At 41.6% G+C, this 27,419-nt stretch overlaps 1 protein-coding gene across 2 annotated transcripts in view; it reads left to right on the top strand.

The window, feature by feature from the left end:
- Positions 1-9,152: 9,152 nt before the first annotated feature.
- The window catches only part of LOC105499696 (solute carrier family 25 member 53), a 56,187-nt gene continuing 37,920 nt past the window's right edge, over positions 9,153-27,419 (top strand). For both annotated transcript variants that reach the window (XR_011618091.1, XM_011772459.3), the window contains exon 1: positions 9,153-9,290. The gene's annotated coding sequence lies outside the window, so the exon portion shown is untranslated. The remainder of the gene's footprint in view (positions 9,291-27,419) is intronic.

The following is a 27,419-nucleotide window of genomic DNA, read 5'->3' on the forward strand; positions in this document are numbered from 1 at the left end:
GTAGGAGAAATCTTCCAAGCAGGAAAAAATAGTCCCTTCGTCCGTCACCCTTGATCACCTAACTCCAAGAACACTACGCTGCAGCCACTCGCCTACTCAGAGCTGCTGGACACGTTGTACTCTTTTGTGCTTTGCGCCTTTTGCTCGTAGGCACTCTGCTTGGAATGCCCTGCCATTTCTCCCCTGCTAATCCTTCAAACTCCAGCTCAAACGTTATCTCCTCTGTGAAGCCTTCCCTGACTCCCAAAGGAGACCTAGGCACTCCTGCTAATTTGCCCCCTCTCTCCCGTAGAAAATATATTATGGAGCTTAACTTGTTCAACTTGAATCAACTTGTTAGGTGTCATATACTGTGCTTTGCTCTTTATCTCATCTCTCTTCTCTGTATTCTGGACAAGTGGTTCCTGTTCTTGGATGCGTAAAATTTAAAAAATATATATTCAGAGGAAACTCCAAGATTGCTAATTTACTTTGCCCAAAGAAGACAATCTTTAAAACTACCTAATACTATTTTATAAAAGGAAGCACATTTTCATATAAGCATAATTTTTCAATAAAAGCAATTATTTGCATTAACTGTATTTATGAAAAAACTACACTGATCCTTCAGGAAAGCATAGAACTAAAATAGGTGGAAAGGAGGGGAAAGATGAAAGAAGGCAGGAGGAAGAAGAGAAAGAGGGCAAGAGAAGTGGGGGTTGTCACTAAAACAAGCCCCATTCAGTATTAAACTCTGTGCCTTGCCCTACCAATGCAACTTATAGTGAAAACAGCTCCGCTTTTCCAATGTGCCTTTAAAATGTATACATTATCTTGCTTCAGTTACTTGTTTGACTGTTGAGCATGCCTGCTTTCTTTCATTGAGATTGCAAGAAGGTATGTTGCATTGTGTATGTGGCTTTCAAAATGAATCATTCATTAATATCTAATGAGGCTGACCAATTTAAACTTCTGGAAGTGAGGCTGATGATGGTTTGTTCTATGGTCCCTAATGCACCAATCCCCAGGGGTCTGAGGCCAATGAGGCTGATTGGGCCATGGCTTGGTCCCCACAAACAAGAGACTTGATTAGCCAAATGAAACAAGAGTCAAGTGCTGCATGACAATGTAGGTACTCAGGTTAATAAGTACTGTTAATAAGAGCTGTTAATAAGAAGCTAACGAAATCATGTAATTTATTTTATTTTATTTTATATATTTTTTGAGACGGAGTCTTGCTCTGTCACTCAGACTGGAGTGCATTGGTGTGATCTTGGCTAACTGCAACCTCCACCTCCCAGGTTCAAGCCATTCTCCTGCCTCAGCCTCCCGAGTAGCTGGGATTATAGGCATGTGCCATGACACCTGGCTAATTTTTGTATTTTTAGTAAAGATGGGGTTTTGCCATGTTTGCCAGCCTGGTCTCAAACTCCTGACCTCAAGTGATCCACCCGCCTCAGCCTCCTAAAGTGCTGGGATTACAGGTGGAGCCACTGCGCCTGGCGGTCTAATTTAAATATATATACCTTTTACACATACTATAAGAGGTGGGTGTTTTTTAAACTGGAGTCTAATGATAGAGTATGTGAGGTTTCTACAAGTATGTGTTTTACTTTTGTGTTTGATTTTAAGCATATTCTGAAATATCTGTATGACCACATAACTAACTGCTGTCACATGATTAGGACATGTATTTGAGTTTATTTTCACAATGAATTAGCATAAGGTAATACTACTTTAATTGTCATGATCTAGTGAGAAGACAAATGAGGTGAACCTCATACTTGGCATCTTCCTATACAAATGAAGGGTTGCAGTAGTCTGAAAAGAAGAAAGTGATGGGAAAGTGGAGTCAACCCCAAGACATACTTACAAGCATTCTGAAGGCCAAGAGCATATGCTTGCCAGTCAGTAGTATGTTCACGTTTCTAGGGCAGTTTTGTTTCATCATATATACCACATTACACTGACTTTGTAAAAAAGTTTGTGCACAATTTGTAAATTTCCTTTGGTGTTACATTTGTACAAGAGCTTTATGAACATGCAGTTTATACTTAGTGTTTGCTTACATTTAAGAAATATTATAAAAAGAATTTACAGAAATGTTTGGGTGTGAGATAATTAAAAACAAAACAAAACAAAACAGAGGTCCTAGGCCGGGTATGGTGGCTCATGCCTGTAATCCCAGCACTTTGGGAGGTCAAGGCAGGCAGATTACCTGAGGTCAGGAGTTCGAGACCAGCCTGGCCAACATGGTGTAACCCCATCTTTACTAAAAACACAAAAATTAGCTGGGTGTGGTGGTGCACGCCTGCAGTCCCAGCTACTTTGGAGGCTGAGACAGGAGCGTCGCTTGAACCTGGCAGGTGGAGGTTGGTTGCAGTGAGTCTGGGCAACAGAGCCAGACTCCGTCTCAGAAAAAAAAAAAAAAAGAAGAGGTCCCTGCATATATTTATCAGTGAGAAATACTGACATAGATATGGATAGCAGTACATAGAGTTTGTGCACTGTATGTATAATGTTTACTTAAATATATGGTAATAATGTATTAATACATCTTAACCAAGTTTGTAATCATTAGAGTTGATGATTGTTGGGCATCCTGCCTTCTTGTCTCACTTCGATTTGATTTGTCCCTTGGGTGTACTTCACCTCAATGGATTTACCCAATTCATCTCTCCCTTCCATTCTCCAACATCCTTCCTAATTTCTGTTTCTCTGAAAATGTGGGTAGGTACAGTAGTTCCTTATTTTCTCTGAAGATCTGAGCCTGAGAGCAAACCCTGGGGTAATCTGCCTTGAAGTCTTCAGATGCATGATTTACCTACCAGAGAGCTGATGGCTGCAGGAGAGACTGAGTGGTATCGAGAATTGTCAACTAACTTTTATCATTTTGTTTACCATTGGATAGAAATACACTGGACTTGACCCTTATCTAACTTTTATAATTAGATAAGGTAATCTAACCCCTATAATTTTTTCATGTGATTGATGAGCTCAAAGTGTGTGTGTGTGTGTGTGTGTGTGTGTATTTAGCTGAGTCAAATATCACCAACAAAACCTGCTGATAAAACAAAGCTTGAATTTCTTATGTATTTTGGCAAGGAAAACCTCAGCTTCCACAAACTTTGGCAATGTTTCAGAGGGGAATGTCTGGGCAGAATTTATTAAGAATTGGAAGTTTGATTTAAGGTGGGTATTTCAATGTGGGGTCTTGATTAAGATTGGGTAAGAATCATTTTACAATAATCCAGGATTGGTGGAAGAAGCAAGATGAGGATTTTGAGGTGAGAAATTCAGAGAATTGTAGGGGGCAAACTGTTGATGCTTTCCATTGAAGAGGTGGTAGGTCTTTCAGGAAGTTCTGTAAAGGATGTTAAGAATTACATCAATTCTTTTTGCACGTGGATGTCCAGAAGCTCCTACATTATTTATTGAAAAGACTATCTTTCCTCCATTGTATTGCCCTTGCTCCTTTGTCAAAGATCAGTGGACATTTAAGGAAAGGATGAGTTTGGCTTGGGAGAAAGAAGATTAGTGAGGGCTTTACAGTGAGTGACATTTGGCCTGGGCTTTTAGAAGAGTAGGCCAGCAAAAGATGGGCAATTTAGACGAAACGTTGTAACACTGAAATTGTGGATCGTTTCTGTGGTGAAACTGGTGAATTCTGAAAGATACATGATGGACTTAGAAAACGTTTTTGATAATAAATGGTGTGATATCAATCATATACAATCATAGAAACCCTTGTGAACAAATGTGAACCTGAAAGAACCAATCCTTCAAGATGAATCCCGAAATGCTAATGGCCTAAATTTAAAATAGAGAGCCAAACAGCCATTTGCTGACTAGAGGTCATACACCCACTCTGAGTTCCCAAAAAACCTCCACCTTTTTAACTTTGGGACTTTTAGAACTCAGCTGTATCAACCAATCAGAGTTCAGCCATATCAACCAACTGGGGCTCAGCTGCTTCCACCAATCAGAACTAAGCAAGTTTTATCCTTCATTTGCATAAATGGATGTGATTGGGAACTTGGGTGTGAACTTTTGCAATTAAACCTAAACACTCTTTTTGTTGTCTGGAATACACCTTCATCTTAAACCTGTTTGCAAACTGTTCAGTGAAATAAAGTGTCTTTCCTCCAAATTCTTTTTCAGAGAACTTTTGTTCACACCCTTAAGGGTTGATGGCAAAAAAAATTTTGAGAAATAACAGCCAGGGGGACGATTATAACATTTTTACATTTGTCCTCGTATAATTTTCTTCTTCTTTTCTTTTCTCTTTTTTTTTTTTTTGTTTGTTTTTTGAGACAGAGTCATGCTCTGTCTGCTCTGTTGCCCAGGCTGGAGTGCAGTGCCACAATCTTGGCTCACTGCAACCTGCAACCTCCACCTCCTGGGTTCAAGCTACTCTCCTGCCTCAGCCTCCTGAGTAGCTGGGATTACAGGTGTGCACCACCACGCCTGGCTAATTTTTGTATTCTTAGTAGAGATGGGGTTTCACCATGTTGATCAGACTTGTCTCAAACTCCTAACCTTGTGATCTGCCCGCCTCAGCCTCCCAAATTGTATAGGGGTGAGCCACTGCACCCAGCCTCTTTCTTCTTCTTTTTAAAAAAAAAAAATGATATATTGCTCCCCTGTAAAATTCTATCCAGTCTAATTTTAAGTACTTTAAAAATTTTAATGAATGGGGTAATTCACCATTCTTTAATTGCTCTTACCAAACCTTTGTTTAACCATTGTTACAGATAAGTTAGGAAAGTCATATCTCCTCTTTGATGTATATGTGTGTTAAGCAAGTAGCTATGATATTCTTTCCTATGCTTTAATGAAAATCTTGTACACAACTAAAACATTCCATGAGACTTATAAATATTATAATTTATTTGACTAACGTAGAAAGGGCTTTTCAGAAATAACCAACATTTCTCAGATCAGTATGAATTTTTAGTTTAATGATATTTTCTTAAGAAAATGTTTGTTTTAGCTGCCAAAAGTAACCACTTAAAAGACCCTCCATAATCTGATTTTTTGGAGAGGAAGATGATCATATATTTGCTTCCATACAGCAAAAAAGGAATTAAAATAAATTATGATATATAATATATGTAAATAAAAATAATAAAAGGAACCAATTACAAGAGGTCATAGCAAAAGGAATGTATTAAAATATATTCAGAACTAGGTAATCCCAAAGAAAATTATTATCTTGGTTCTTTTATTGTAGCTAGAGGAATGGACTTAGTCAAGTGAGATTAGAATCAGTGACTATACATTATGTACTATGTAAATAATAGGATATATATTTTGGAGGAGATGCTAGATGTTTTGAAATTTTCCTCCTTGCAAATATATATTTTAACAATCTGGTCATTTTCAACCTGAACTTTTTTTTCAATCTGAACATTACTCTTAACTAGTACTTGTACACTTTTACAATATTATGATTGAGGTTTGTAAAGATGATTCAGTATGTCTTCTGAATCATAGAAGAATTATTAAATTAGGATATGTTTTATTATTTGCAAGCTGGTAATCTGGTCTATTGTTGTTTCTTTTTTTTTTTTTTTTAACACTTCTAGACTAATCGGAGCATCCTTATCAGGTATCTAACCTTGGGCTCATTCTTTGATCATCTCTGATAACACAGAGTTTACACTCAACAGACATATAGCAACCAACAGCTGATAAATTTAAGATTCATGCTATTATAGCAGTATCTATCACAAAATAATTGTGACCTAACTAAAATTTTAACAAATGCCACATAACTATTTTTAATAAAAACATTTTTCCACAATGAAGCACAAACAATCTTCATTTCTAATTTGATAGAATGTAGTCTGCTGGTGTCACCAAGACAGTAGATTTCAGGAATAGGGCAGATCTCATTTTAATCTGAGTTAGGACAGATGTTCAAGTTTGACTTGAGGAGTCTTATCCAGTTACATCTTAACTCACTCCTGACTTCCCCAGAGATGGGTATGATGGCTCTGCCTACAACAGAGGGTCTACAGAGGGACTTCTTTACATAATCCTCTGACAAACATGAGCTGAGCATGAGTATTAGGGTTCCCTAGAAGCAGAGCCAGAGGTGGGGCATGATTCTTGTGCAAGTGATTTAGAGCGAGTGCTCTCAGCAGCAGGGGAGTGAGAGAAGCAGGATATGGCTGAGGGAAAAAACCTAAACTCACTGGAAACGAGCTCTAGCCTAATCCCAGGAGGAGCTCTGGAGTAGGATTTGCACCATAGAATTGGTCAACCTTGAGGCAAGGTACCTTGTACCCCCATCATCAGTCAGTCATTGCTTTTGGCTGCAGGGTTGTGTGTGTAGGGGTTGGGGGTATTAAACAGCAATCTCCCAGGCAATGAACCTCTTCTGCAGAGTGCAATTCTGCAGAGAAGGAAGCAGCTGTATTTATCAGCTAATACCCACAGCAGCTGGGGGATGGATCTATCTGCCTTGTAAAGGGGGCCTGAACTGGTCACCAGCTGTGTAAAACACTATGGCATAGAAACACTGTCATATATATGTTAGGATCCCAGAACAGTTCTTAAGAAACAAATAACTGAAACATACTGAAGGAAGCACTGCAGAACCTGAACACTTAAATTATGTACGTAGAACACTGCTTCTAAAAATATGCTACGAGTACAACTAGGGATGCTAGGAACACATCTCCCTTTCTAACATTGGGTTTACGAACATCCTCTCCCCTCAACTACCCAGTTTGCTTAGCAGTAGCAGCTGGTGGTGAATTCTGCCATTAGGGCAAGATGCCCAGCAAGGAAAGAACTGGGTTGGTTAGGAGAATTTAAGGCAGTGGAAATCTCTGGAATGGGGATATGGTGTGTAGGGTGAAAGGAGCTGAAAGGGAAAGGTTTCTTTGTGTATGAGACCCACTCACCAATTTCCACCATTTGTTTATTTCTACCGACCCTAGAGACACTCTTGTCAGTTTGTCTTTCCTCTGCCAACACTTTTGCTTTGCATCAGGATTTTTCTCTTTCCTGGCCTCTGGAACTCGACTTCTCACAGCTCTACCCCTTACACTGACATTTTCTAATAGTTTGACAGCTAGAAATAATGGAGAAAATTAAGTAAAAAGTTTTTCAATCCTACCTCTGTTATTTTTGTTTTTAAATTTGGCCAAGTCCAGACATGTATGCTACTGTTGGGTGTCGGGGGAGAAAATAAAAGACAAGATGATTTGCCTGCAATTCAAACCCAAGAGGGTTTCCTAGGTGTGGAGTGATGGGTTCTGAAATGCCAAATGAGAAATAAGGTCAGGGAGCTACAAAAGAGGTACAGAGGTAGGGACAAAGCAGTGCTTCATTTACCTTCAGCAAACCTGGCGATTTACCTTCTCCTTCAGTCCCTTCACCATCACCAATCCTTCCCCTGAAAAAACCACTGTGGACCACCTGATGATAAGTTGGGAAGTGAGAGTGGGTGGGTGTGGAGCAAGAATAACAACATCCTGAGTACCATACACTCTGAAGGAACAGAGGGAATTCCTATTCTGTTTTAACCTGGGACAGAGGGGATGGCCCTGTTCTCTCCAGGCTGAGGCAGTAATTCCTGACTCTAGGGACTGCTGATATGGAAATTACTACTACCACTCTAGGTGGAGTCAGATGAGTATGTTAAAGAGTCTCATTGTACTGTCCTAAAATAAGCAAGATCTTCGTTAATATCCAAGCTTTACAGAATGGTGGGATGAAGTGAAGGCCCTATACCTTTATCCCCAGTAGTCTTCAGTACTATAGGCAGTAACAGGGCCTGTGTGGCACAGTGGAGGGCAATGAGTGAGCTGTTTATGCCAGTTCCTAGTATAGTCACCTCTTTGGCTGCCAGCCTTCAAGGGAGAGATCTTTGCCTTACTGGGGTCTGCGCTGCTGCTTCTGAAATGAACCTAGTCTTCCTGTATGGGCATTGAGCAACTCTTGGGGTGGGGAATCGGGGGAGAGAGAGCACTTGAAAAGAATTTATGGTGGCTTTTTTTCTCGGTGATATTTGAGAGATACTAGGACACATCTGAATGTATCTGGGTTTAAGTCTTGGCTCTATTTGTTATTAGCTCTGTGACCGTGGGCAAGTTATTGATTTATATGCAATGTGACTAATCTGAGTTTTCTTAGCTGCTTTAAGCAGACAAAGAGGACAGGAAAGGGTAATACACTTAACAACCAGCAAAGGGTTATTGTGAGGATGAAGCAATAACAACAAAATGGGTTTAAAGCACTTATCATAGTGCATGGTCCATGGAACTGCAAATGTTGGGTTTTGCTTATTTTAGGACAGTACAAAGAGACTCTTTAATATACTCTTCTGACTCCAACCAGAGTGGTAGTAATTTCCATATCAGCAGTCCCTAGAATCAGGTATTACTGCCTTAGCCTGGAGAGAACAGGGCAATCCCCTCTATCCCAGGTGAAATGATTATTATCATTTATTATTTATTAGCCAGAGGTCTTAGGTGAGAACAAATTCAATCATAATTTATATTTCAATATACTGCTTAACTCCATGACAGGCAATGTTCTAGGTGTTCCTCACATGTGAAATTTTAATATTTTAACTGCAACTCTGGAGGTAAGTACTATTATTATACCCATTCTACAGATGAGAAAGCCAAGGAATAGCATGCTTGAATCACTTGCCCAAGATGCCATGGTTAGATAGTGGTACAGTGGGAATTCGAACGCGGGAACTCAGGTTTCAAAGTCTGTGCTCTTTACATACTCAGTTAAAGAGTCAGACAAGAACCAAAAGGAGATGGAGAATGGAGGGTAGAAAGGGCACAGGTTCAAGGTGAAAGGTCAGAAACTGCAAATTCGGAGTTTGGGTTGGTCTAGCAGCTTGAAGGCGTCATCGTGAACTGTTCACCTAAGTAAGTTAAGCTCCTGTTTAATAATGATTGATAAGCTTGCAAGCCAACTTAAAAACAAACTGGGGAAATGTTCCAACAGATGACTAAGTCTTTTAGGTCTTTTTACCTGTGTCTTTTTGGTCTCTTTACGAGATTAGTCGCCTGGCTCTCCCAAACAGATCAGCCAACGGACGTGGCCGCAAAGGGGTTAATGTCGAGGCGGGGCGGGGCGGGGAGGGGGCGAAGAGGGGGGCGGCTGAGCGCAGGGCGGAAGGCGAGAGCGGAAGCAAAGAGTATTGTGGGAGCTCCGTTGTGCGTCGCTTCAGGGAGGGCGGTGGATGGGCGAGGGTCCGGTCACTGGGACTGCCGCTGCTCTCCGAGGCCACAGGACAGGGGCCGTGGGTCGCCGTCATGAAAGCGAGCGAGGCGGAGGTTTGTAGCACTTCTTATGGGCTGAAGGCGTAGACACATCCTGCTTCCAGCCGAGTAGGCAAACGGGAATGGAAGTGATAGGGGATCGGAAGTTGCGAGGGGATGAGGAGTCGGAGGAACTGACAAGAGGACGGACCCGGCGGCGAGAATTGATTGCGTAGCTGTAGGATTAAGGGGCGTGTCAACTGTGTTGTGTGTGTTGACACTGAGATGTGTGAATCTTACTATTTTTGGCTGGGGACAGGCGGGGTCTCGGGGGGGGGGGGCGGACAGATGAATGGAGGATAAAATCAGGGCGAAAACGTGTTGTCTACAGGGCACCAATACATCTGAATCCCATCTCGGCAGGATGATTTTATGGAAAGATCTGGGTCGCTGGTTTCAGATTCCGCTATTGATGCGTTGATTGATTCCCTTACCAAAATACCAAGTACCTGCTCTGTGCTGGGTACTGCACTAGAGGCTCCGGATGAGGAAAGGAATTAGGCTTTTCCCTCGACATTTACAGCCTGCCGGTTGCTATCTGCATTTGGAGACAGGCTATTACAATACAAGGAGGCAGAGATCCTGTGTTGTGAAAACCTACTGGGTGCCACCGAACTCACCTGGGAGTTTAGATCTGGGACGGCTCTTTGATGTGGTGATTTATCATATATTTTGAAGACAAAATAAGCAGGGCAAAAACGAAGTGCGATTTTCCTCCAGGCACCTTCCCTCCCTGTTGAGGTGAACTGGAGAACTGAGTAGCATTTAAGGCCCAAAACTAGTTTCTTTTTCTTTTCTTTTCTTTCCTTTTTCTTTCTTTCTTTTTCTTTTCTTTTCTTTTTCTTTCTTTCTTTTTTTTTTTTTTTTTTTTTTTTTTGATAAGGAGTCTCTCTACTTCTGTCGCCCAGACTGGAATGCAGTGGCGTGATCTCGGCTCACTGCAACCTCCGCCTACCGGGTTCAAGCGATTCTTCTGCCTCAGCCTCCCGGGTTGCTGGGGTTAGAGGCGCCCGCCACCACTCCTGGCTAATTTTTATATTTATAGTAGAGCCGAGGTTTCACCATGTTGGCCACGTTGGCCTTGAACTTCTGACCTCAAGTGATCCGCCTGCCTCGGCCTCCCAAAGTACTGGGATTGCAGGCATGAGCCACCGCACCCGGCTCCCACAGCTAGTTTATTTCTGGTAAGAGCATTTGCCCATCACATTGGCACTTCCAGGCCCCTCTGGAAGAATCAGTCTTACGTGAGTGCAAAGCCTGCAAGCTCTGGGTAGGACTACAGTGGAGGTGCCAGTTATTTGGTTTTCTAGCAAACTCGGTTCACAGCAGGGAATTGTGCACCCAGCAGAAATCCTAAGCAATATTTTAAAGCTTCTGAACAAGAAAGCAGCCTCTTTGTTTACCAGATAAACAACAGTATAGCAGTCTAAGTCAGTGGCTCCCAAACTTTCCTGTGAATCAGAATCAGATGGAGGGTTTCTTAAAATAAAGATTGCTAGGTCCCATCCACAGAGTTGCCCCTACAGTTGGTCAGCAGTGGACCCCTGAATTTACATTTCTAACTAGTTCCCAGGAGATGCTGATACTCCTGGACATGGGGCCATACATGGAGAACTATAGGTCCAAACGGAACTGACAATAAATCTGAAAGAATATCTCCTGGAATCCCTTAGAACTCGGGAGGCATAGGTTGCAGTGAGCCAAGATTGCGCCACTGCTTGCCAGCCTGGGCGACAGAGCGAGACTCTGTCTCAAAAAAAGAAAAAAAGAAAAATCTCCCATAGGGAAGGCTAGGCACACTCCTAAAGGTCAGGCATGTCTGAATTCAGACACAGTAGATATGAAATAAAATTGACTTACTTGACACTGCTTAGAAAATCTTTTTATTTTTATATTTGTATAATTTTATTGTATATTAACAAATTGTATACATTTATGGAGTTCAAAGTGGTATTATATGTGTACAGTGTAGAATGATTAAATCAAGCTAAATAACATATTCATCACCTAAAATATTTATCTTTTTTTACACAAAAATGACTCAACATGGAACTTAATAGTTTTTTTGTGGTGTTAACATTTGAAATGTACTCTTAGCTATTTTGCAATATGAAATTTTGAATTATCACCACTATTCTATTACCTGCTTCTGTGGGTTCCATTGTTTTAGATTCCACATACAAGTGAGAACATGAAGTATTTGTCTTTCTGTGCCTGGCTTATTTCACTTAGCATAATATCCTCCAGGCTCATCAATGGACAGATTTTCCTGATTTTTGAAGATTGAATAGTATTCCATTGTGTATGTATAGCACATTTGCTTTATCTGTTCATCCACTGATGGATACTTAGGATGATCCCATAACTTGGCTATTGTGATAAATCCTGCAATGAACATGAGAGTGCAGATATCTCTTCGACATACTGATTTCAAATTCTTTGTATATATACTCAGAAGTGGGATTGCTGGATCATATGGTAATTCTATTTTTAATTTTTTGAGGAACCTCCATGCAGTTTTCCATAATGGCTGTACTAATTTATATTCCCACCAATAATGTATAGGGTTGCCTTTTCTCCATATCCTGGCCTGTTATCTTTCATCTTGTTGATAATAGCCATTCCGAAAGGTGTGAGGTAATATATCACTGTGATTTTAATTTGCATGTCACTAGCAATTAGTGATGTTGAGCATTTTTTCTTATGCCTGTTGGCCATTTGTGTGTCTTCATTTGAGAAACGTCTATTCAGATCCTTTGTCCATTTGTTAATCAGGTTATTTGTCTTTTTGCTATTGAGTTGTTTGAGTTCCTTATATATTTTGGACATTAACCTCTTATTAGAAGTAGGGCTTGCAAATATTTTCTCCCAATCTGTAGGCTGTCTCTCCACTCTGTTAATTGTTTTCTTTGCTGTGCAGAAGCATTTTAGTTTGATATAATCTCATTTGTCTAGTTTTGCTTTTGTTATTTGAGCTTTTGGGGTCAAACCCCCAAATTCATCGCCCACCAGTGTCCTGTAGTTTCTTCCCTAGGTTTCCTTCTTGTAGTGTTATGGTCTCAGGTCATATATTTAAGTCTTTAATAAAATGGATGTGTTTTTGTTGCTTGTGTGTTTTGAATGGTCGAGCAAAGATCATCTTCCTGAACTAAACAAAGCGAATTGTTTTTCTCCATTGTAGTTGTCACAGTGACTTATACCATAAATTGGTTAAAAACACAAAGTAGCTGTTTTCTATTCAAATCCCTTGCTGGTTTTTTTATATTCAAGTAGTTGTTTACAGTGGAATTCACACCTCCACTATGTCAACAACAAAAAATGAAGTGTTCCTAATTTCTGGTAATAAATTATATTTGAGGTTAAAAATTAAAAAGACAATGTGACAAGCTAATTGACAGAGAAAGATTAGTGTAAGAAGTCAGAATTGGTAGGTAGTTCCCCCCCACCAATAAAACCCTCCCTTTAGAAGAAATACAGTCATTCATTGCATAGTGGCATTTTGGTCAACGATGGACCACATATATGATGGTAGTCCCATGAGATTATAATGGAGCATATATAGAAACCTGATATACAGCACTTGATACTGGCCTTACAGATCAGTTGGGGTAATGATTGATGTTCATTATTGGTACTGGGACATTTTGTTTTTCATATGAGAAAAAAATATGTATATATACACACACACACTCTAGGTTTGTGTAAGTACTGTCTATGATGTTCTCACAATGAAATTGCCTAACGATGCATTTCTCAGAATATATTCCTGTTGCTTTGCAAGGTGTGACTGTAATCATTTTATTTAGAACACAGAATCAGAAATCTCATTGTGTTACAGATTAATTTGAAGCCTTCCTTTAGGGGTTGGCTCTAAACAGACTCCTGTAGGGTGGCAGTCCACAGTTATACCTCCTGTTCAAACCCCCTTCCATGACCCTGAAAAAGGCTAGGACACATTTTCAGAAATTTCACTGATCATTCTAGACTCTAGTCAATGCTTCATCCCAAATCTTGCTAGGCCAGTTACAAAACAAAATAAGTGAAACCCCAAACCAAACACTCAGACACACATAAAAAGACAACCAAAAAGTCCATACAAACTGGCCTGAGTCTATTGTGAGTGTTTGTAGGGGCCAGCAAGGTGCTAGGATGGCCAGTGCCTTGGATGTTTCAGAAATCTGTTCCTAGGCTGGGGGTGGTGGCTCACGCCTGTAATCCCAGCACTTTGAGAGGCCAAGGCAGGCAGATCACAAGGTCAGGAGATCGAGACCATCCTGGCCAATATGGCAAAACCCCGTCTCTACTGAAAATGCAAAAATTAGCTGGGTGTGGTGGTGCGCGCCTGTAGTCCCAGCTACTTGGGAGGCTGAGGCAGGAGAATCACTTGAACCTGGGAGGCGGAGGTGGTTGCAGTGAGCCGAGATCGTGCCATTGCACTCCAGCCTGGGCGACAAGAATGGATCGCCATCTCAAAAAAAAAAAAAAAAAAAAAAAAAAAAAAAAAAAAAAGAAAAATCTGTTCTCTATCATATCCATATTCCAAAGGAGTCAGCAAGACAACCACATATGACTCCTGAAAATTAATCAGATTTTCCACGTGATTGGTGAGCCTCTCACTTCATGCTTGTGCACTTACCCTGCCCCTCCACACTAGTCCTCATCTCTGTCTAAATCCACACCTAGTCTTACAGGCAGTGTTATTTTTCGTGAAATGTGAGGAGATAAAACAAACCTATGTAAGTTTGAACTCTGCAGCTCCATTTCCTAAATGATGCCTGAGTAGTAATGATTTAATTTTGTTGCATGAACATGCAGTATCTCAGGGACCCTGAGAGTTTACAGATGGTTGTGAAGGAGAATTTTGGGTCAAGAGTATCAAAGCAGCAAACACGATTACTCCAGAATTCAAGTTCAGATGGGATTGTTTCCAGTCCATGTTTTCTGTGTGCTACAGCTGATTCCTTAAACTAAACTTTAAATCAGTATGTGTCTCTGACCTGAAGTTGGGTGGGGATTCTGGTCTGGCACTGAACTACTAGGTTATGGAGGTCAGTGTTTTCTTTGGAACGGTTTTTCTGAGGGTAAGAGTCCTTGCATCAAGCAAATGAGAACTATAAAGGAAAGGAGGAAAAGGGTAATGATATTGTCACGTTTTTTCTTTGCAAAATAAGATTAGGATAAAAATGAAGAATACACTAGGAGGAGGAGGAGGAGGAGGAGGAGGAGGAGGTGGCAGAAATAGGATTGTGAATCTGGGATCTGCAAATGAGATGTCCTGTGCCTACCTATTGCTTTTCCCAAAGCAGAGGCTTAAGCACTCTGTGTGTGTGAAGCCATATTTCCTTTAGGTCCTGTGACCATGCTGGGGACAGGGCAGCTGTTGCCACTGTTATTGGAATAACCTTTCTGTACTTGATAAGGTGATAAGGAGGAAACCTGGGGGACCAGATCTCATATACACATATATTTAAGACGTGTGTGTGTGTGTGTGTGTGTATACACACATATATAAAACTTTAGGGGCAATTTAATAGCTTCTGGCAGTCTAAGGAGTTTATATAATTGTCTGCCAAAACTGCAGTGTAGAAGAGCCAAATCGAAAGTCTGACCGAAAGCTAGAATTCAGGGGATGGGAAGTGACCTCTGCTAGAAATGAGTTTTATTATGCAAGGTCCTTAGAGGAGTTGTCAGTGCCCTCTAGCCCAAGACCACCAGGAACACACCTGTGGTTGAACAGGTTGGGTTGATTGCTCAGTGCATTACATGGAGGGAGAGCACACACCATGGGTGCTGTGGTGCTTCTCTGTTGGAGGGTGTCAGCAAGGACTTATTATGGGATTTGAATCTGTGTTAGGTGAATTTGGGCAAGATTTAAATAAGTGAGGCTTTGCCCTGGATTGGACTCTGTTAGGAAATAGGAATAATTCTATGATTTGGTATCTTAATGAATCTTATCCAGAAGGAGGCTAATTGGTAAAGTAGCAACAGTCACTGTTACCCAGGATAGCAGAGTGTTTGGTCATTTTTATGGCCTGGTCAAAGTTCATGTTTTGTTTCTTCAGATACAATTACGAGGTGGTCTTGCTTTTTTCTTGGTCACTGTGGTCACATAGTGGCCTTGTCTGATAGTGGCAGTTTAGAAATTGTTATGTGCATCGGGAGAACACCAAGGCCCAGCTTCGAGTGCCAGGCCAGTTGCCACATGTCAGTGGCTGCTTTTTTTCCTCCAGAGTGATCAGTGCTGAGTCCAACAGCTTATTGGAGGCCAGATTTCCTGGCCATTTATAGTAGATAAATAGTCAGCTATGCTGAACAGGAAAGCTTGGGGCTGGATGTGGGTGAAAGCATTTGGTTATCTTTTTCTTTTTCTTTTTGAGATGGAGTCTTGCTCTGTCACCCAGACTAGAGTGCAGTGGTGCGATCTTGGCTTACTGCAGCCTCCGCCTCCTGGGTTCAGGTGATCTTCCTGCCTCAGCCTCCCAAGTAGCTGGGACTACAGATGTGCGCCACTACGCCCAGCTAATTTTTGTATTTTTAGTGAAGATGGGGTTTTGCCATCTTGGCCAGACTGGTCTCGAACTCCTGACCTCAAGTGATCCTTCCACCTTGGCCTCCCAAAGTGCTGGGATTACAGGCATGAGCCACCGTGCCGAGCCCTCTGGTTACCATGAGCCTCAGTTAAAGTATTAGTCTCCGAGGTGGTTTTTCCCTAAAAAATCAGATCAAAGTATACTTAAGCATGAGAAGTACATGGGAGAAAGTGGCAGATTATATTTTTCAGAGATGGCCACCATAGTACCTCTCATCCCATACTCTCTTCTGTAATGTGACCTTGCCAACCTTCCATTGAGAAGTAGGGTCAAATATCTCCTCTCCTTTCAATCTGGGCAGACTTTGATTATATTAACCAATAGAATAGGGGGCAGTGAGACTGTGACTTCTGAGGCTAGGTTATAAGAGGCAGTGTAGCTTCTGGCTCACGTGCAGTGACATTCACCTTTACAGCCCTGAGCTGCCGTGTACAAAGTCTGATTACCCTGAGGCTGCCGTACTGTTAGAAGGCCCAGGCCTATGGTAAGGCCACCTATAGGTCCTCTGATCAACAGCCCTAGCTGAGGTTCCAGCTAATAGCCAACATTTACCAGTAGCCTATAAATGAAAACTCCTAAATGATTATGGCCCCCAGCCTTCTGGTTTTCCCAGCTGAGGCCCCAGACATCATGAAGTAGAAACAAGCTGTCTCTGTTCCATGATGTCTCAATTCTTAAACCACAGAATCCTAGAACAAAGTAAAATGATTGTTTAATGCCACTAAATTTGGATTGGTTTATTATGAAGCAATAGTAATTCAAACAGAGGTGGAGAGCTTGGTTAACATAAAAGGATTGAAGTAAAAGGAGCAAGGAAGGCAAATAGTCAGTAGAGAAGAAACAGGCTGGTACACAAAGCATTTTGCTTTGCTGCTGATGAGGGGTGCTTTGATCCCAGAGACTTCAGAGTGGACAGTAGAGGAGAAAATGGAAAGAGAATTTATCCATTATGCTAAATGAAATTGCTGTGGATAAATGAAAAATCCATAGATAATTGTGCCTCCTTTTAAAGTAAGATCTTGAACTATTTATTTTTTAACTGAACATCTTGATTAAAACTAACAGAAGTGTGTGGAGTTTTTTGTAAGTAAAAAGTAGTAATAATATTAACATTGGCCAACTATTCAGTGAGTAACAAGATTTTTTTTTCTTTTTTTGTTATTATACTTTAAGTTCTGGGGTACATGTACACAACGTGCAGGTTTGTTACATAGGTATACATGTGACATGTTGGTTTGCTGCACCCATCAACTCATCATTTGCATTAGGTATTTCTCCTAATGCTGTCTCTCCCCCAGCCCCCAACCCCCTGACAGGCCCCAGCGTGTGATGTTCCCCTCCCTGTGTCCATGTGTTGTCATTGTTCAACTCCTATTTATGAGTGAGAACATGTGGTGGTTGGTTTTTTTCTTCTTGTGTTACTTTGCTGAGAATGATGGTTTCCAGTTTCATCCATGTCCCTGCAAAGGGCATGAACTCATCCTTTTTATGGCTACATAGTATTCCATGATGTATATATGCCACATTTTCTTTATCCAGTCTGTCATTGATGGGCATTTGGGTTGGTTCCAAGACTTTGCTATTGTGGATAGTGCTGCAGTAAACATACATGTGCACGTGTCTTTATAGTAGAATGATTTATTATCCTTTGGGTATATACCCAGTAATGGGATTGCTGGGTCAAATGTTATTCCTGCTTCTAGATCCTTGAGGAATCACCACACTGTCTTCCACAGTGGTTGCACTAATTTACACTCCCACCAACAGTGTAAAAGCATTCCTATTCCTCCACATCCTCTCCAGCATCTGTTGTTTCCTGACTTTTTAATGATCGCCATTCTAACTGGCATGAGATGGTATCTCATTGTAGTTTTGATTTGCATTGCTCTAATGACCAGTGATGATGAGCATTTCTTCATAAGTTTGTTGGCTACATAAATGTCTTCTTTTGAGAAATGTCTGTTCGTATCCTTTGCCCATTTTTTGGCAGAGTTGTTCGATTTTTTTCTTGTAAATTTAAGTTCTTTGTAGATTCTCGATATTAACCCTTTGTCAGATGGCTAGATTGCAAAAATTTTCTCCCATTCTGTAGGTTGCCTGTTCACTGCTGATAGTTTCTTTTGCTGTGTGGTAGCTCTTTAGTTTAATTAGATCCTATTTGTCTATTTTGGCCTTTGTTGCCACTACTTTTGGTGTTTTAGTCATGAAGTCTTTGCCCATCCCTATGCCCTGAATGGTATTGCCTAGGTTTTCTTCTAGGGTTTTCATGGTTTTAGGTCTCACGTTTAAGTCTTTAATCCACCTTGAGTTAATTTTTATATAAGGCGTAAGGAAAGATTCCAGCTTCCGCTTTCTGCATGTGGCTAGCCAGTTTTCCTAACACCATTTATTAAATAGGGAATCCTTTCCCCATTTCTTGTTTTTGTCAGGTTTGTCAAAGATCAGATGGTTGTAGATGTGTGGTGTTATTTCTGAGGCCTCCGTTCTGTTCCATTGGTCTATCTTTCTGTTTTGGTACAGAACCATGCTGTTTTGGTTACTGTAGCCTTGTAGTATAGTTTGAAGTCAGGTAGCGTGATGCCTCCAGCTTTGTTCTTTTTGCTTAGGTTTGTCTTGGCTATGTGGACTCTTTTTTGGTTCCATATGAACTTTAAAGTAGTTTTTTTCCATTTCTGTGAAGAAAGTCAGTGGTAGTTTGATGGGGATAGCATTGAATCTATGAATTACTCTGGTCAGTATGGTCATTTTCACGATATTGATTCTTCCTACCCATGAGCATGGAATCTTCTTCCATTTGTTTGTGTCTTCTTTTATTTCGTTGAGCAGTGGTTTGTAGTTCTCCTTGAAGAGGTCCTTCACATTCCTTGAAATTTGGATTCCTAGGTATTTTATTTTCTTTGTAGCATCTGTGAATTGAATGGGAGTTCACTTATGATTTGGCTCTCTGTCTGTTATTGGTGTATAGGAATGCTTGTGATTTTTGCACATTGATTTTGTATCCTGAGACTTCGCAGAAGTTTCTTATCAGCTTAAGGAGATTTTGGGCTGAGAGATGGAGCTTTCTAAATATACAATCATGTCATTTGCAAACAGAGACAATTTAACTTCTTCTTTTCCTAATTGAATACCCTTTATTTCTTTCTCTTGCCTGATTGCCCTAGCCAGAACTTCCAATACTAAGTTGAATAGGAGTGGTTAAAGAGGTCATCCTTGTCTTGTGCTGGTTTTCAAAGGGAATGCTTCCAGTTTTTGCCCAGTCAGTGTGATATTGGCTGTGGGTTTGTCATAAATAGCTCTTATTATTTTGAGATACGTTCCATCAATACCTAGTTTATTGAGAGTTTTTAGCATGAAGGGCTGTTGAATTTTGTCGAAGGCCTTTTCTGCATCTGTTGAGATAATCGTGGTTTTTGTCATTTGTTCTGTTTATGTGATTGATTTTGTTTATTGATTTGCATATGTTGAACCAGCCTTGCATCTCAGGGATGAAGCTGAGTTGCTCGTGGTGGATAAGCTTTTTGATGTGCCGCTGGTTTCGGTATGCCAGTATTTTATTGAGGATTTTCACATTGATGTTCATCAGGGATATTGGTCTGAAATTCTCTTTTTGTTGTGTCTCTGCCAGGTTTTGGTATCAGGATGATGCTGGCCTCATAAAATGAGTTAGGGAGGATTCCCTCTTTTTCTATTGTTTAGAATAGTTTCAGAAGGAATGGTACCAGCTCCTCTTTGTACTTCAGGTAGAATTCGGCTGTGAATCCGTCTGGTCCTGGACTTTTTTTGGGTGGTAGGCTATTAATTACTGCCTCAATTTCAGAACCTGTTATTGGTCTACTCAGAGATTCTACTTCTTCCTGGTTTGGTCTTGGGAGGGTGTATATGTGTTTTCTAGTTTATTTGCATCGAGGTGTTTATAGTATTCTCTGATGGTAGTTTGTAGTTCTGTGGGATCGGTGGTGATATCCCGTTTATCATTTTTTATTGTGTCTATTTGATTCTTCTCTCTTTTCTTCTTTATTAGTCTGGCTAGTGGTCTATCTATTCTGTTTAATCTTTTCAAAAAACCAGCTCCTGGGTTCATTGATTGTTTTTGAAGGGTTTTTCGTGTCTCTCTCTCCTTCAGTTCTGCTCTGATCTTAGTTATTTCTTGTCTTCTGCTAGCTTTTGAATTTGTTTGTTCTTGCTTCTCTAGTTCTTTTAATTGTGATATTAGGGTGTTGATTTTAATCTTCCTGCTTTCTCTTGTAGGCATTTAGTGCTATAAATTTCCCTCTACACACTGCTTTAAAGTGCCCCAGAGATTCTGATACGTTATGTCTTTGTTCTCATTGGTTTCAAAGAACATCTTTATTTCTGCCTTCATTTTGTTATTTGCCTGGTAGTCATTCAGGAGCAGATTGTTCAGTTGCCATGTATTTGTGCAGTTTTGAGTGAGTTTCTTAATCCTGACTTATAATTTGATTGCACTGTGGTCTGAGAGACAGTTTGTTGTGATTTCTGCTGTTTTACATTTGCTGAGGAGTGTTTTACTTCCAATTATGTGGTCAATCTTAGAATACATGCAATGCGGTGCTGAGAAGAATGTATATTCTGTTGATTTGGGGTGAAGTGTTCTGTAGATGTCTGTTAGGTCTGCTTGGTCCAGAGCTGAGTTCAAGTCCTGGATATCCTTGTTAATTTTCTGTCTCGTTGATCTGTCTAATATTGACAATGGGGTGTTAAAGTCTCCCACTATTATTGTGTCAGACTCTAAATCTCTTTGTAGGTCTCTAAGAATTTGCTTTATGAATCTAGGTGCTCCTGTATTGGGTGCATGTATATTTAGGATATATTTGTTGCATTGATCCCTTTACCATTATGTAATGGCCTTGTTTGTCTCTTTTGATCGTTTTGTAAACAACTCAAGATAATTGGCTCAAAATGGTTAGTGAGACTTCCTCAAAGGCTTGTCATCATAGGCAACTACAATATTAAATCTTGTTACTCTGATTTCCAGCAAGATGGCTGAATAGGAACAGCTCTGGTCTGCAACTCCCAGCGAGATTGACGCAGAAGGCCAGTGATGTCTGCATTTCCAACTGAGGCAAACAGGGTCTGGAGTGGACCTCCACTGTTTAAGGTCTGTTTTATCAGAGACTAGGATTGCAACCCCTGCTTTTTTTGCTTTCCATTTGCTTGGTAGATCTTCCTCCATCCCTTTATTTTGAGCCTATGTGTGTCGTTGCACATTAGATGGGTCTCCAGAATACAGCACACTGATGGGTCTTGACTCTTTATCCAATTTGCCAGTCTGTGTCTTTTAATTTGGGCATGTAGCCCATTTACATTCAAGGTTAATATTGTTATATGTGAATTTTATCCTGTCATTATGATGCTAGCTGGTTATTTTGCCCGTTAGTTGATGCAGTTTCTTCATAGCGTCATGGTCTTTACAATTTGGCATGTTTTTTGCAGTGGCTGCTATTGGTTTTTCCTTTCCATGTTTAGTGCTTTCTTCAGGAGCTCTTGTAAGGCAGGCCTGATGGTGACAAAATCTCTCAGCATTTGCTTGTCTGTAAAGGCTTTTATTTCTCCTTCACATACGAAGCTTAGTTTGGCTGGATGTGAAATTCTGGGTTGAAGTCTTTTCTTATTTATTTATTTATTTATTTATTTGAGATGGAGTCTCGCTCTGTCGCCCGGGCTGGAGTGCAGTGGCCGGATCTCAGCTCACTGCAAGCTCCGCCTCCCGAGTTTATGCCATTCTCCTGCCTCAGCCTCCCGAGTAGCTGGGACTACAGGCGCCCGCCACCTCACCCGGCTGGTTTTTTTTTATTTTTTAGTAGAGACGGGGTTTCACCGTGTTAGCCAGGATGGTCTCGATCTCCTGACCTCGTGATCCGCCCGTCTCGGCCTCCCAAAGTGCTGGGATTACAGGCTTGAGCCACCGCGCCCGGCCTGAAAAGTCTTTTTTTTAAGAATGTTGAATATTGGCCCCCACTCTCTTCTGGCTGTTCTGCTGTTAATCTAATGGGCTTCCCTTTGTGGGTAATTCGACCTTTCTCTCTGACTGCCCTTAACATTTTTTCTTTCATTTCAACCTTGGTGAATCTGATGATATGTGTCTTGGGTTTGCTCTTCTTGAGGAATATCTCTGTGGTGTTCCCTGTATTTCCTGAATTTGAATGTTGGCCTGCCTTGCTACGTTGGGGAAGTTCTCCTGGATAATATCCTGAAGAGTGTTTTCCAACTTGGTTCCATTCTCCCTGTCACTTTCAGGTACACCAGTCAAACGTAGATTTGGTCTTTTCACATAGTCCCATATTTCTTGGAGGGTTTGTTCTTTTCTTTTCACTCTTTTTTCTCTAATCTTGTCTTCTTGCTTTATTTCATTAAGTTGATCTTCAATCACTGATATCCTTTCTTCCTCTTGATTTGGCTATTGAAACTTGTGTATGCTTCACGAAGTTCCTGTGCTGTGTTTTTCAGCTCCATCAGGTCATTTATGTTCTTCTCTACACTGGTTATTCTATTTAGCCATTCGTCTAACCTTTTCTCAAGGTTCTTAGGTTCCTTGCATTGGGTTAGAACATGCTCCTTTAGCTTGGAGGAGTTTGTTATTACCCACCTTCTGAAGCCTACTTCTGTCAGTTCGTCAAACTCATTCTCTGTCCACTTTTGTTCCCTGCTGATGAGGAGTTGTGATCCTTTGAAGGAAAAGAGGCATTCTGGTTTTTGGAATTTTCAGCCTTTCTGCACTGGTTTCTCCCCATCTTTGTGGTTTTGTCTACCTTTGGTCTTTGATGTTCGTGACCTATGGATGGGGTTTTGGTGTCAACGTCCTTTTTGTTGATGTTGATGGAATTCCTTTCTTTGTTAGTTTTCCTTGTAATAAATCAGTTGGAGTTTGCTGGAGGTCTGCTCCAGACCCTGTTTGCCTCAGTTGGAAATGCAGAAATCACCCACTTTCTGTTTTGTTTGTTTGTTTGTTTTTGAGATGGAGTCTCGCTCTGTCACCCAGGCTGGAGTGCAGTGGCCCATCTCGGCTCACTGTAAGTTCCGCCTCCCAGGTTGACACCATTCTGCTGCCTCAGCCTCCCGAGTAGCTGGGACTGCAGGCGCTCGCCACCATGCCCGGCTAATTGTTTTTTGTATTTTTAGTAGAGACAGAGTTTCACCATGTTAGCCAGAATGGTCTCCATCTCCTGACCTCGAGAAATCACCCGCCTTCTGCCTCGGTCTCGCTGGGAGCTGCAGACCAGAGCTTTTCCTATTTGGCCATCTTGCCGGAAATCAGAGTAACAAGATTTAATATTGTAGTTGCCTATGCTGACGAGCCTTTGAGGAAGTCTCACTAATCATTTTCAGCCAATTATCTTGAGTTGTTTATAAAAAACAATTTCTACTTTGCTGTGGTTATGTGAATGTTTGCCTCAGTATATCTTATTTGAGGTGTTTAACATATGACACATGGCTACCATTAGTGTTGAAACTGTGAAGACGTTTAGCTGTTCAGTCTTCCCTGATAATAGTACTTAGTTATCAGAGATTGAAAGGACATTTGCTCACCTCTGTCTCATTGTGTGAGATGAAAACACAATGTTATTTCCAATGACATGTATGGAAGTTTCATTCTTTTAATCTGGCAGAATCTGGTTCACTTTTTTTGAAACAGGGTCCCACTGTGTTGACAGTTGGAGTGCAACGGTGAGATCATGGCTCACTGCAGCCTCGACTCCCAGGCTCAAACAATCCTCCCACCTCAGCCTCCCAAATAGCTGGGACTACGGGAGACTGCCACCATGCCCAGCTAATTTTTGTGTTTTTTGTATAGACAGGGTTTAACCATGTTGCCCAGGCCGATCCTGAACACTTTTTCTTTTAAAAGACTAGTCAGGCATAGTGGTGAGAATGCTGGTTCACTTTTAAAGTCTCCATATGTGGCCACATTTTAGATTTTATATGCATCAGTAATTTTTGCTGGGTAACCTATTCTATCTGTAGGTAAGAATGGAAGTTCTAGGGCTGGGTGTGGTGGCTCACGCTTGTAATCCCAGCAATTTGGGAGGCCAAAGCAGGTGGGTCGCTTGAGCCCAGTATGAGACCAGCCTGGCAACAATGGTGAAACCCCATCTCTACAGAAAATTCAAAAATTAGCCAGGCGTGGTGGTGCATGCCTGTGGTCCCAGCTACTCAGGAGGCTGAGGTGGGAGGATCGCTTGAGCCAAGGAGGTGGAGACTGCAGTGAGCTGTGATCACTCCAGCCTGGGTGACAAGAGTGAGACCCTGTCTGGAAAAAAAGAGAAGTAGAAGTCCTTGTACTGTTGGAATTGTTTAATCAGTGAGCATTCAGAGATATTGGTTATAAATGTTGAATATGGCTACCAAATGACCACATGGTTATGGGCCAAGGTACAACATGTCTCAGTCACTTCTTTTATTGTAAAAATTCATGTGAATGTCTAAGGTTTTGAAGATTTACACCTGTGTTTTCTAGGCGTTTTATATTTTTCTTTCCTATGCCTTTGTTTTGTTTTCAGGTAAGTTTGGCATGTGGTATAAAGTAGGAGCCCAGCTTTGTTTTCCAGACGCATATCCAGTTGTCCCAGCAGCTGGAATTCACAGCTTACTGCAATTGCAAGGCTTCTGGTTTTCAAGGCCATCACTGAGCAGTAGAGCAGGGGATGTGAATAGAGCAAGTTAAAAGGCCACAAAGATCAGTGTTTTTGCCAAGATTCAGTTGTTTTCTTGAATAAATGCTCCTTAGATTGCTGCAAGCTTTTGGATAATTTCCAGCATATTGAAAAACTTGATTTTAACAATTTTGCCAATATTCTCATCACTAATTTGAGGAGCAGATTTTTTGGAAGGTCTTACTCGGCTATTCTGAAAGTCCCTACTCATAGGTTTCTGTTTTGCCTGGGCCATAATCAGATCTCCATATGAAATAATAATCTTGATATATGTATATATTTGGGTCAGAACTTCTTAGCGGTGGGCAGGATTTGGACTGACCAACAAAATGCTTAAGGTGGCCTTCTCCTGTCTCTTCAGGACTCTAAAAGACTGTCCTGGGTGGAGGCCGGGCTGTATTCACAAGCAGGCCAGTGGGTGAGAACTATAGGCAGCCAGTGAGACCATGTTGTTTTTGTCCCTGTCAGACTGTTTCTGTGCTCATAGACATATGAAAACATCTGGAGATACGTTTGAGCTCATTTTTCCCCCCCAGAGATGGACTGCCAATTTCCTCTGCTGTTTATGGTATTCCCCAGAAAATTTATTAGACTTGTACCTCTCCTTTAGAATGAATTTGGGAGAGACCAATGTTAAAGGGGGTAATTGGAGAGACCAGGGAAGGCTTCCTGCAGGAGCTATGAGTTTTGACCTAGTCCTACAGAGTGAGCAAGAGCTGATTAGTTGAAGAAAATAGGTGGTGAGTAAGAAGTAGTTAAATTTAACACAAGCCATGAAGATTATACGTAATTATTTCCCCTCACTGGGCTAATGCAAGAATAAAACCCAGGCTTATCCCTGGAGGAAAGCCAGAAACTATTCTGTGATCCCTACCCACAAAAACAAACAAACAAACAAACAAAACACCGGAATCCTGTCTCTACAAAAAAGACAGAAATTATCAGGGTGTGGTGGCACATGCCTGTAGTCCTAGCTGCTTGGGAGGCTGAGGTGGGAAGATTGCTTCTTGAGATCGGGAGGTCCAGGCTGCGCTGAGCCTTGATCCCACTACTGCACTCCAGCCTGGGTAACAGAGTGAGACTCTGTCTCAAAATAAATAAATAAATAAGGAGAGGAGGCTGTATATTGTAGTCATAAAAAATTCAAGACCTGATGTCAGACAACTTAAGTTCAAATGCCAGATCTTCTGCTTATTGGCTGTGTGACCCTGGGAAACTTACTTTATCTCTTTGGTCCTGTTATCTTTGTAGAATGGGAATATCTACCTGCTTCACAGGTTTGGTGAGAAGTTTAAATGAGAGAATGCATCAGTAGTTCAATGCACAATGTCTTGCACAGAGTATTTACTAAAAGCCATTTTATTTTATTTTTATTTTATTTATTTGCGTGTTTGTTTATTTATTGAGATGGAGTCTTGCTCTGTCACCAGGCTGGAGTGCAGTGATACAATCTTGGCTCACTGCAACCTCCGCCTCCTGGGTTCAAGTGATTCTCCTGCTTCAGTCTCCCAAGTAGCTGGGACTACAGGCGCACACCATCACAACCAGCTAATTTTTGTATTTTTAGTAGAGATGGGGTTTTGCCATGTTGGCCAGGATGGTCTCGATCTCTTGACCTTGTGATCTGCCTGCCTTGGCCTCTCAAAGTGCTGGGATTACAGGCATGAGCCACCGTGCCCGGCCTATATTTATTTTTTTGAGATGGAGTTTCTCGCTCTGTTGCTTAGGCTGGAGTGCAGTGGTGCAATCTTGGCTCACTGCAACCTCCGCCTCCCAGGTTCTAGCGATTCCCCTGCCTCAGCCTCACAAATAGCTGGGATTACAGGCATGCGCCACCACGCCCAGCTAATTTTGTATTTTTAGTAGAGATGGGGTTTTACCATGTTGGCCAAGCTGGTGTTGAACTCCTGGCCTCAAGTGATTCACTGGGCTCGGTCTCCCAGAGTGCTGGGATTACAGGAGTGAGCCACTGCGCCCAGCCAATTTTTATTTTTGAGACAGGGTCTTACTCTCTCACCCAGGCTGGAGTGCAGTGGTACCATTTCAGCTCACTGCAACTGATATGGAAGGGGAAAGGGAAGTACTGGGAAGGGAAGAGCATGATCCCTTTCAATGATATGGAAGGAGGCAAGAGGGTGGTCCCTGGCTAGGGCTCTACCCCGGGCCTGTGCCCATGGACCTAGATGAGGACAGGTATTTTTGTTTTCCTGCCCAAATGTTGCATTTCCCAAGAGCACCCTGGCCTGCCATACCACCATCCTGTGCCTATGAAAACCCCAAGACACCAGCAGGCAGACACACATGTGGCTGAGCTTTGAGAGGAGCACATCAGTGGAGGAACACACAGGTGGCTGGATGTGGAGAGGAATGCACTGATAGGTACCAGCACACTGGGAGGCCATCGACCAGCAGAACGACATGGAGTTTGGCTAGGGCAGTCAGAAAAAAGCCTGGGTCGTGAGCAGCCTGACTCCAGAGGAAAGCCATCTCCCTTCTGGTTCCCCCATCTACTGAGAGCTACTTCCACTTAATAAAATCTTGAACTCATTCTCCAAGCCTACGTGTGATCTGATTCCTCCAGTACACCAAGGCAAGAACTCCAGGATACAGAAAGCTCTCTGTCCTTGCGATAAGGTAGGGGTCTAATTGAGCTAATGCAAGCTGCCTACGGGCAGCTAAACTAAAAGAACACCCTGTAACACACGCCCATTGGGGCTTCAGCTGTAAACATTCACCCCTAGACACTGCTATGGGGCTCCCTGCCCATCCGTATGCTCCCATAGAGGTTTGAGCAGCGGGGCACTGAATAAGTGAGCTATATACCCCACATTGCACACCCTGCAAGGGGGACAAGAGAACTTTTCCTTTTTCACAACCTCTGC

This window comes from Macaca nemestrina, chromosome X (genome assembly GCF_043159975.1).
Source record: "Macaca nemestrina isolate mMacNem1 chromosome X, mMacNem.hap1, whole genome shotgun sequence".
NCBI classification, from domain to species: domain Eukaryota; kingdom Metazoa; phylum Chordata; class Mammalia; order Primates; family Cercopithecidae; genus Macaca; species Macaca nemestrina.